This window comes from Heterodontus francisci, unplaced genomic scaffold (genome assembly GCF_036365525.1).
Source record: "Heterodontus francisci isolate sHetFra1 unplaced genomic scaffold, sHetFra1.hap1 HAP1_SCAFFOLD_91, whole genome shotgun sequence".
NCBI lineage: Eukaryota > Metazoa > Chordata > Chondrichthyes > Heterodontiformes > Heterodontidae > Heterodontus > Heterodontus francisci.
In genome coordinates this window covers 3,097,106-3,109,454 of record NW_027140989.1, presented here as the reverse complement: position 1 = coordinate 3,109,454, position 12,349 = coordinate 3,097,106, and the positions used below count along the sequence as shown (strand labels likewise).

Genomic DNA, 12,349 nt, shown 5'->3' with positions numbered 1-12,349 from the left:
TCAAAGTATGCAGATGATACGAAACTTGGAAGCATTGTGAAATGTGAGGTGGATAGTGTAGAACTTCAAACGGACATAGACAAGTTGGTGGAATGGACAGACAGGTGGCAGATGAAGTTCAATGCAAAGAAATTGAGGTGATTCATTTTGGTAGTAAGAACATGGAAGAATTGTATCGAATAAAGGATACAATTCTAAAGGGGGTGCAGGAGCAAAGGGACTGAGGTGTGTATGTGCATAAGTCATTGAAAGTGCAGAACAGGTTGAGAGTTTGTTTAATAAAACATACAGCATCCGAGGCTTCATTCATAGTGGAATAAAGTACAAGAGCAAGGAAGTTATGTTGAACTTCTGTAAGACACTAATTCAGCCTCAGCTGGAGTATGATATCCAATTCTGGGCACCTCACATGAGGAAAGTCCTGAGGGCATCAGAGAGAGTACAGAGAAACTTTGCAAGTATAGTTCCAGGGATGAGGAATTTCAGTTATGAAGATAAATTGGAGAAGTTAGGACTGTTTGACTTGGGGAAGAGAAGACTGAGAGGTGATCTGATAGAGGTATTCAAAATCATGAGGGGTCTGAGTAGAGTAGGTAGAGAATAACAATTCCAACTCATGAGAGGATCGAGAACGAGAGGGCACAAATTTAAAGTATTTGATAAGAGTAGCAAAAGGTACATGAGGAAAATCTTTTTTTATGCAGCGAGTGGTTACGGTCTGGAATGCACTGCCTGAGAATTTGGTGGAGGCAGGTTTGACTGAAGTATTCAAAATGGAATTAGACAGTTGTATGAAAGGGAAGAATTTGCAGGGTCACATAGAGAAGGCAGGTGAATGGAACTGAGGCAGTTGCTCTTTCAGAGAACCGGTGCAAACACGATGGGCCAAATGGCCTCCTTCTGCACTGTAATGATTCTGTGATTCTTCTCACTGACCTTTCTACAAGTATAAGAATTACTTTTTCTTCCTGCAGGCAAACATTTGAAGGAACCAGAACGAAAGTCCTGACTCCTGGACACAAGGAAAAGAGCAGCCAGCTTGTTCCAACACACAGTAGATAGATACAGTATCACTCACAAAGCACAGTGACACAGCCAGCTCATCATTTCCACTGCAACAAACAAAAGAAATAGTCAGACCCACAGTGATCCCAAGATCAAGAGACACATTTTCAATCCAACAGTCAAGCAGAACAGGAGAGATTGAAGTTGCTTCTATTTCACTGCAGCTGACTGGTAGATACATCAAACCCAGTCTAAAAACACACTCATTATCAGATTTAAATACACTGTGTCAATTTGACTACATTTCAAATAAGGTATCTTAACTAGAACAGGCAAAATTTACCTGATTGAAAGCTAGAAAATAAGTCCTAATATGTACCCCACAATATAAACTGAGCTACACATTACAAACAATTCCAAACATTTCACTATGGGTCAGACAGAAACATACAGTATTCATACTAAATTTTATAATACAGAGAAATTTGACTGTACATACCAGGTCATGTATCAGATTGAAAGATTAACACTCACAGTTAATTTGGAAGAGCTATGAAATGGATACCAATTCACAACTCATGTACAAGAATTGAATAAAACAGGCAGCAATGAAATAGTTAATCCATATTTTAAATTAAACACAAGGGACAAATATTGATACACAAAATTATGAAACAGTAGCCAACAGAATGCTTGAGGTACATATAAAGTACAGGATACAGTAGGATCACACAGACACGTACAACACAGAGACACATAGATGCAAATTGAATCTGACACTGAAACAGGGTACCAGAGCCTAATGGATGGAGAATGAATCACATATACAGACACAGTACCCATAACTTACATATACTGAATGGGTCCAACATGCATACACAGTACGGATGCTGGCTGATACAGAATTAATCTCACACTTGCACAATCCCCCAGAGGCAGATACATAAGGAATGAATTGCAAACACACATTCTGTACTAGAGACTATCAAATTCAGAATGAACCTACATTGACACACAGGACCAGGGATTTAAAGATACAGAATGTGGCCCACAATCATGTCAAGTAAGAGAAGAGCTTAAGAACATAACAGATATGACCAAGAGTAGGCCATTTGGCCTCTCCACCCTACTCTGCCATTTAATATGATCATGGCTGATCTGATTGTGCTTAACTTCACTTTCCTGGCTGTCCCAATAACCCTTTACTGCCTTGTAGATCAAATGTCTATCTGTCTGTCTATCTATCTATCTGTCTGTCTGTCTGTCTGTCTATCTGTTTGTCTGTCTATCTATCTATCTATCTGTCTGCCTGTCTGTCTGTCTGTCTGTCTGACTGTCTATCTATCTATCTATCTATCTATCTATCTATCTATCTATCTATCTATCTATCTATCTATCTATATATCTATCTCTCTGTCTATCTATCTATCTATCTATCTATCTATCTATCTATCTATCTATCTATCTATCTATCTATCTATCTATCTGTCACAGCCAGATACTGACAACTATATAATGCATCCCACACTCACTTACATGACGTGAAACAGATGGACACAGCACAAATCTGATTCACATAGAGTAGGAGTGCCTAAAAAACACTGAGTCCACAATGCCATTCAATAAGATTTCCTAACAGGTACAGAATGAATGCCACACTCACAAACTCTACCAGTCACAGAAAAACACAGAATAAGCAACACATTCACAAACAATACCAGAGACACAGAGATATTGAATGAATCACATTCTCAATATCAGTTGCGGAGACGGATGATAAATGAATTAATCCACACTCACATTCAGTTTGAGAGACTGATGGATGCAGAAGTATATTCACACTCACAGGCAGTACCAGAAACTGACATACACCACATTAATCCCACCTCATACAGAGTACCAGAGGCTGACATGATGAACTGGAACCAGACATAGTCACATAACAGAAAATAAATGTTACAGAATAATGTACTCATTTACATACGTTAAACTCACATAGTGATGGTGGTATAATGCTGAGAATATTTGCTTTCCAAGCAGTTGACATGAGTTCCGTACTGCGGGTCAGACCTCAATTCTGGTATCATGCAGCTTCATTTTACAACTTAAAAATGATCAATGTGATTTCCAAATTAAAACTTACAAAAGACTCTCATCATCCATGTGCATCTCCCACAATGCTGAACTTCAATTTTCTTTCAATGAAATTTATGTTAAAGAAGACATGTCCTTTAAACTAATAAATGAGTTCACAGTCAGAAACAAGAGTGTGCAGATCTTTGTTAAATAATAATAAAAAGGGAGATAGGTAAAGTTCAGTTCACAAACGGTGCTCTGGGTAAAGATTGAACCCACACTCAGATAACAGAGAACGAAATAAAATGAGGTAAACCCACACTCACTGACCAGGAACTGATGGGGACAGAGTACAAGCTAAACACAGACAAAATACAAAAAAAACAGTTTTAAAACTGAACAAGTCAATGCAATTTATAAAATGATTCTCATCATCCATGTCCGTCTCCCGGAAATTTATCTTCTTTTTTTTGAATAACTATAGATTTGAAATAGCCTTTAAACTGATCAGTTTTCAGTCTGAAACTAATAGTAAACAAAAAGTTATTTATAGCACCGAAGGAGGCTATTTGGCCCATCGAGTCCATGACAGCTCTCCACAGTGCAATCCAGTCACACTCACTCCACCGCTCGATCCCTGTAGCTCTGCAAGTTTAATTCCTTCAAATGCTGTGTCAATAATCTCTTGAAGTAATTAATTGTCTCTAGTACAGCACCCTTGTGGGAAGTGACTTCCAGATCATCACCACTCACTCAGTGTTCGCCTCAAATCTCCTGCCCAAAATCCTCAATTTCTGTCACTATGTCCTTGTACAATGAGCTAATGGGAAGTGTTTTTCCTTGTCTCACTTGTCATGATGTTTCACACTTGTTGTAAATCTCCCTTCGGTCAGCTCGTCCACTGATCTTGCCTGTCACCGATCCACCAATATCCATGACTTTCTGACTCCCTCTGCTACTGTCTCTTCAACTGTTTCAATGTTGTTGATTCAATGGAGAACAAACCCATCTCTACTGACTTCACACATTCTGATAAATCTCCTCTGTTCCCTCCAATGAGCAGAACTGGACGCAATACTCCACTACAACACCGTCACTGTGTTCATTGTACACATCCGTATTTCTTGTTTAGAAAGAACCAGCGAACTCGAATGGAACACGAAGCCGGTGCTCTTATTTTAAACATTCAGAAACAAGGAGTATGGAATTCAAACCCACGCATGCAGAGTGCAACAGATTAGCAGTTCATCGTTTTAATCACTCGGCCACCTTGTCTTCTGTGAGTAAGCTGAAGTGCGGAGGAATGATCCGTGCAGAATGAAAAAGGAGACGGGCTGGTGCCAACAGAACTGAAACAGTTGAAGAGACAGCAACAGAGGGAGTGAGAAAGTCAGGGATATCGGTGGATAGGTGACAGGCAAGAGCAATGGACTGAGCTGACTGCAGCGAAATATTGTGGCTTCGCCGAGCACTAAATTTGATTGGTCATCTAAAGTAAGCAATCAGATAAATACAGAATCAAAAGAATTGACTTCATTGTAAACCAGCCAATCACGAACACGGTTTTCACCCATCCTTCATTAACATAGATCTCTGGGGATGTGTATAAAATGCGAGTTCCGACCTTTAAGAGCCACCCACAACGTCTCTCAAAAAGCTACAACATTATCTCTATAATATCAATTTGTTTTGATATTTTTAGCAAGTATTTTCTAACTGCCTTTGTGATCTCTGTTTTAATCCCACAGATTTGGGTTAATACAGTTTCACTGCCCGTGCGATCTTCCTGTCTCTACTTAATAATGTCCCGATCATTAATTACTGACCATTTGTGAGCTTTGTTCACGGACGCATCCATATTCCGCCCCTTTGCTGTATTTCGATAATAAAATCTGATTTAATGCACAGACATCATTTCTCAGTCACTCATATCCCGAGATCAAGTTTGTCCCCAATAAGTAATCAGCACATTATCTAGAAACCCCGGTGGTGTGGGAACCCTCAGTCTCACTCTTTGACACCTGACACTAAGATTATACACTCCGCTGTTATCTCTCACCAATAGGGATCAATCTATAATCAGTGATGCGGTATCATAAGGAACATTGAGCTGAAATGGTTACAGAATGCTGTGAAAGAGGCTTTCTGCCGGCTGGTTATAGAATGTTTCAAAAAGGATAGAGAGTGAACCCGAATAGATGGCGGAATGTCAAAGCCAATCTGGAAATTGTTACCGCATGTAGAATAATACAATATAAAAAAGATTTTAAAATATTTGCGGTAAAACCAAGTTACCTATAAATGTGATGATCTATATTGAAGCCGCTCTGTGTTTTACTAATATATTGGAGGGCTTTTCAAATTTGAAAAATCGTTTGCAGTCTGACAATTTCACGCCATTATTTTCCGCCCTCATCTCCTTGGCGTCTCCGGATTGGTGAATTCAGCAGCTCTCTGATTGGTCACATGAAGAGTACAATGACACCCAGTGCAGAGTGACCAATCACCAGTGCCCCCGACTCCATTCCTCCCGAAGGTATAAATGGGACTATTGTGGGCGGTTCTCAGCATTCTTCCTGAAAGTGTTTGTCAGATTGTGGTAATGTCTGGAAGAGGGAAGACCAGTGGTAAAGCTAGGTCCAAGGCCAAGTCTCGCTCCTCCCGAGCTGGACTGCAGTTCCCGGTTGGCCGTGTTCACAGGTTCCTTAAAAAGGGGAACTATGCTGAGCGTGTGGGTGCCGGAGCCCCGGTCTATCTGGCCGCTGTGCTCGATTATCTGACAGCTGAAATCCTCGAGCTGGCCGGCAACGCGGCCCGGGACAACTAGAAGACCCGCAGCATCGCCAGACACCTCCAGCTGGCAGTGCGCAACGACGAGCGCAACAGGCTGCTGGGAGGGGTGACCATCGCTCAGGGCCAGGTGCTGCCTAATATCCAGGCTGTGCTGCTGCGAATAAAACCAGCGCTCCGAGCACCAAGAGCAAGTGAAGCGGCCTGACTTAAATCTGCGAACCCAAAGGCTCTTTTCAGAGCCACCCACTTTATCTGTGAAAGGGCTGCTTGCTGTCTGAGAGGCGGCAATTTTATAATGCTAGCGCTGCTTTGTATTGGCACAGAGAGAGGCCACTTGGCCCATCGTGTCGGCCGAAAAACGACCCACCTATGCTAATCCCACCTTCCAGCATTCAGTCCGTCGCCCTGCAGATTACAGCACTTGAGATGCATATCCAGATTCCTTTTGTATGAGTTGAGAGTCTCTGCCTCAACTACCCTTTCAGGCAGTGAGTTCCAGACTCCCACCACCCTCTAGGTGAAAATAAAATCCTCGTTTTCCCTCTAATTTGTCTACCAATCACTTTAAACATATGTCGTACAGTCACTGACCTCTCTGCTAAGACTCCTCACCTCCACTCTCTCCAGTCCCGCCAAAATGTTGTACATTTCAATCAGATCTCCCCTCAGCCTTCTCAGTACTGGATTCGGTAATTTAACTGCTCGCCTCTTGTGATAGTTGTCAGGGATTTTAGCAATTCTACCGTTGATACAAACGAAAGATTTTACACAATGATCGGCTCTCTAATAACATGATCTGCTCTAGACCACATTTCTCTGACAACAGGTGATCGCCGCTCTTTGTTTTGCCGATTTGGTGGCTCTTAAAAGAGCCGTTCTGTTATTTGATGCCAAACTCAGTTTCGCGGCAGGGTGAGTTTAGGCGCGCTCCCGGCCGATACGGCGGACCAGCAGGATGTATTTGGGCATGATGGTGACTCGCTTGGCGTGGATGGCGCACAGGTTGGTGTCCTCAAAGAGCCCCACCAGGTAAGCCTCGCTGGCCTCCTGCAGGGCCATGATGGCCGAGCTCTGGAAGCGCAGGTCTGCCTTGAAGTCCTGCGCGATCTCCCGCACCAGGCGCTGGAAGGGCAGTTTGCGGATGAGCAGCTCAGTGGATTTCTGGTAGCGGCGGATCTCCTGCAGAGCCACAGTGCCGGGTCTGTAACGGTGAGGCTTCTTCACTCCGCCCGTGGCTGGAGCGCTCTTGCGGGCCGCTTTGGTAGCCAGCTTCTTGCGGGGAGCTTTCCCTCCGGTCGATTTGCACGCTGTCTGCTTGGTTCTGGCCATTCTGGTAGAAGATCTGGAACAAAGACCCTGTAATTGTTGAGGCTGCTCAGGGACTGTCTATTTAAGATAGTAGAGGGACTGCCCTCGTGTTGTGATTGGATGCAGCCCCATCCATCAGTCAAGTTTGATACCAGCTCCGGGAAGTAAAAGGGCGGCGGGAAATGCTGTGCACTGATTGGTTGAACTGTAACTGAAACTGAAATTTTATCAATTTCAAAAAGCCCGCCAATTTCCGATGAGCAAACAAGGCAAAGATTAAAAAACACCTAATCTGGCGGGAACAATTATAAAATCTCACTCCTTGTAGCTTTATTTCTTTCGTCCCAGATTCCCCCTCTGTGTCTTACAACACAGTTTGAACAGTGGTCTCTGGCAGGAATAAAGCGCCAGTCATTACTTACTATAACGGCAGTAAATTTAGCTTCGTGCCGGCAGTTCAGACCTTCACGTATAAATTAACAAATGCAACCGTTTAATTCATGACGTGTTCGATAAATAATGAAGAGAAAAAGACAGTGAAACTTCTGTGATATGTAAATTTGCTGAGAGAATGAAATGATGTACAAAAGCAGTTGTTGATAAAGATAAACAATATTCAGATAACTTGATCTTATTAATTCAAGTTGCCATATGACTGCTCTCTCTGTGAGTCTTTGGGTGGCTCTTAGAAGAGCCTTTGTGTTTGGTAGAAAGGGTGGATTTGTTTAGCCGCCGAATCCATAGAGAGTGCGGCCCTGGCGTTTCAGAACGTACACCACATCCATGGCGGTGACCGTCTTGCGCTTGGCGTGCTCAGTGTTCGTGACCGCATCTCTGATCACATTCTCAAGGAAAACCTTCAGCACCCCGCGGGTCTCCTCATAGATCAAACCCGAGATGCGCTTCACTCCACCACGGCGAGCCAAGCGGCGGATTGCTGGCTTGGTGATGCCCTGGATGTTATCACGAAGCACTTTGCGGTGCCGCTTTGCTCCGCCTTTGCCCAGTCCTTTGCCTCCTTTACCTCTTCCAGAGATGATGCTTCTTCACTCAAAGCACTGCTGAATGAGAAACGAGCTGTTTCTGCTGCCTTTTTTATACAGCCCGCCCAGACCTGACTGAGAAAGGGACAGAGAGTGAGAGGCGGGGCGGAGAGGAAACTGCGTAACAGACAGAACAGAGAAATGATTTTCATCCTCCAGCTCCACCTCCCACTTGCTGGAACCGCCAAATCAAAAAAAAAAATCTCAACAACAGAGCTTTGCACAAAACTTCCAGACTCGGCCTTTATAGTCAAAGATAACAGAAACCCGGAGCTTTTTAATAAGGATCTATAACAATTAAAAGTTGATCATATATCCGCCTAAGTACAGTGCTTCCGATCACAAGTCAACCCGTTTCCACACACCTCCCCTCCCAGACGGATTGATAAGTTTACTAACAACTTATCCCAGCTGAATTAGAGAAACTCATGGATTGGGGTTTGAGTTGTGATTCGGGGTTTCTCGCCAGTATTCCTGTGTTAGACCCTCTCACTCTGAATTAGTGAAACGAGCATGAACTGAGACTGTACCGAACAGATCCCCAGTTACAGTGAGGCCGGGACATCCCTCTGTTTTGTTACAGAGAGTGGGGGAAGGGCTGAGTGTAGTGTATGTCAACGAGTCACCAGGGATCCTGCATTTACTTCCCATCATTTCTATGTGAAATGTGCACACGGCGGCGGGACAGGGATCATGTGATAGGGGGATCAGCTCTTTCCTGAGAGATGTGGGTGGCTCTGAAAAGAGCCTTTGGGTTCAGATGTCTACAAGTTTCCCGTGCAGTTTCACTTCTTTCCAGGGGCTGCTTTCTGAGCCTTTGCTGCTTTCGGCTTGGTCTTGCCCCTTGATGATTGAACATTCTTGAGCGCCTTTCCGCCCGTGGCACTCTTGAGTTTTTTGACCTTATTCGCAGGAGACTATTTCGGAAGTGCTGCTTTCTTCCCTGGGGATTTCTTTGGCGTTGCCGCCTTCTTGCTGGCCACTTTCTTGCCTGCTGCTTTCTTTGCTGCCGATTTCTTGGCTGCTAGTTTCTTGACTGGTAATTTCTTGCCTGCTGATTTCTTTGCTGTCACTTTCTTGCCAGCTGTTTGCTTTTCGAAAGGTTTTTTGGCTGCTCCTGACTTCACTTTCTTTCCCACATTTCCCTTGGTTCCCTGCTTAGGGATTTTTAAGGAGCCGGATGCACCCGTACCGCTGCTGTGCACCAGGGAGCCTTTGTTCACATTCCTCCTGATACTTTGCTTGATTTGGGTCCTGAACTTCCCCACATCCACACCGCTCCTACCCAGAGCCTTCTTTATGGCGGGCAGTGAGGACCCCCTGCGATCGGTGCAATCCGCCACAATCTTGAGGATCTGCTCGCTCAACGTGGGACCAGCTGACTTGTTCCGGGGAGCCGCGTTCTTCTTCTTCGGAGTCTTGACTTGAGCGGCGGCGGCTGGAAGAGCCGTTTCGGCGGCTGCTGTATCGGTCATGTCCGGGACTCTGCACAAATTCTCTCTGTCAGTCAGAACTGGGTCAGAAATGAAGCCGGTGGTGGCGGCACTGAGCAACTTAAAGGCAGTGAGCGGACGGGGGCGGAGACAACCTGCTGTCAACTCCCGGCTCCTGCTGCCTCTCTGTTTTTCTATCTGGTCCTAAACTCTCCAATACCACTGAAATTCGGGTACTGCAGAGTCCCAGACTAGATCCTTCCTGTCTCTGACATGACAATGCTTGCTGTCCAACAGTTTGCACTTGAAGTAAAGACTCCATTTTTGACTGAAATTCGTTTTATTGCTGCACTGATGGCGCTCTCTCCCCCGAAAACTGACATGTTCTCCACTTTTTGACTGAAATCTTGAAATGAACAAAGAAACTACACTGAATTCCACTTTGTGGATGAGAAGGGGAGCAATGTGCTTCTTTGACTGCAAAATCTTGTTACTTGACACAAGAGGGACTCGGAAATCCGGCGATGAGACCGGTCCCACAAATACAGTGACATTAGACTAACCCGCCAGCACCTTTAATACACTCTCTCTTACACAATATTCACATCTACACATTCTCATGTCGAACTGTTCGCTAAATGTAGAGTTCCCAGGACAGGTTTTGAGCTCTCTGCTGAGGTAAATAGACCCCTCAGCTCCACTCTATCCAGGCCCTTCAACATTTTATACATTTCAATCAGATCTCCCGTCAGCCTTCTCTGTTCCAAGGAGAACAACCACAGTCTATCCAATCTTTCCTCAGAGCTGCATTTTTAAGTCCCGGCAACATCCTGTTAAATCTCCTCTGTATCCTCTCTCGTGCAGTTACTGTAATGAGGTGACCAGAACGGCACACAGAACTCAAGTTCTGGCGTAACCAATGATGAGAAAGTTCCAGCATACCCTTCCTCCTCTTATATTCTGTACCTCGGCTAACAAAGGAATGGATTCCATATGTCTTCTTAACCATATTTTCACCCTGCCCTGTTACCTTCAGGGATCCGTGGACATTTACTCCAAGGCCCCTCACCTCCTCTGCACCTCTCAGTATTTTCTCATTAATCGTGTATTCCTTTGCATTGTTTGACCTCCCCAAGTGCATCACGTCACACTTCTCCGGGTTGAATTCTATGCACCACTTTTCTGCCCTTCTGACCAGACCATAAACATCTTCCTCCAGTCCACAGCACTCCTCCTCGCTATCTACCATTCGGCCAATATTGGTGTCGTCTGTAAACTTCTTGATCGTGTCCCTCAACATTTATGTCCAACTTGTTCATATAGATCATCAAAAAAACAGGGGACCCATTACTGAGCCCTGGGGAAAACAACTGGAAACAGCCCTCCAGTATCAAAAGCAGCCGTCAACAATTACTCTTTGTTCCTGCCACTGAGGCAATTTTCCATCCACCTTGCTGCATTTCCCTGGATCACATGAAATTTTATTTTATAAAGTGTCTGTATTTTGGGACCCTGTCAAGAGCCTTGCTAAAATTCATGTGGAATCCATCAACAGTACCACCCTCAGCTAACATCCTTTTTAAAATTCAATTCAGTTGGTATGTGCCTTTCTAAGTGACAGTTTATCTTGTCTCTCAGAATAGATTTCAATAATTTACCCACTACTGAGGTTAGACTGACTGGCCTGTAATTATTGAGTTTTAGGCTGAACTGTAAGATTCGTTTTATCTCGAAAGATCCGCCTGGGGAAACAGACGTTACAATCTCATCTCTCACTGACATGGTGCCAGAGGAAGACACATTATTAATCTCAAAGTCCGGGAATGTGTTAGTGAGTGAGGCATACAATGTCCCAAATGTAACTTTCTCTGCCCTGTTGAACTCTCTGTAATCTTTCAGCTCAAATCCTTTGCTATGACTCTCAGTGACAGACAGTTACAATCTGCTTAAATTGATCTCTGACTGTAACTGTCAGATATTAACTCCTGCCCCATTCCTGCAAACACATCGACTCCGTCGGAGGATCAGTTTGAGAATTCGAGCGAATGAACAGCAAACATAGTGCAGAGAATGATCTCAAGTTGAGCTTGGTAAAGGGGTCATCTCCCAGCTGGAAACCTTCTCTAATCTTGCCAACAGTCCCGGTTCCATTGCTCAAAATCAGATAAAACTGAACTGGAGAAAGTTCCGATTGATTTTTGTTTTTCAAACTATTGCCGAATGCAGCGCATGCGCGGTACAGCACCGCCCCGACCAGTGATTGTGAATGAGCGAATGTACGCATGCGCGCTCCCCTCCGCCAGCAAATCTGTTGAACGCCATTACCTCAGTGAGCGGAAAGAGTTTCTTTTTAACAGAGGGAATGGAGATATTACGGCCTCGGGGTAAGGCAGCAAACTGCAATCTGCTTCCAGCAGCACATTGCTTTGGGACCCTGTCCGCAGTCTGGATCAGAGATCGCCATTGACTCCGGGGCAAGTTCAGGGGGCGTCGCGGGCTGTTTGTGAGAGGCAATGTGGAGGATGAACTGATCCCGGAACATGGAGTGAGCGGAGGAATGGAGAGGCCTTTCTCGGCCTGTGTGTGAACTAGATAAGTGAGACAGAACGTGAATAAGCTGCTGTTGAAAATCTTTGCTGTTTCTCGCCTCAGTTCTGTAATACATGTTCGTGGTTTAACTCCTGTTTCACG

The 12,349-nt window shown here is 44.4% G+C and overlaps 1 pseudogene; it reads right to left on the bottom strand.

Moving 5' to 3' along the window:
- Positions 1-9,010: 9,010 nt before the first annotated feature.
- LOC137361679 (histone H1-like) lies at positions 9,011-9,700 on the bottom strand (annotated as a pseudogene).
- Positions 9,701-12,349: the final 2,649 nt, after the last annotated feature.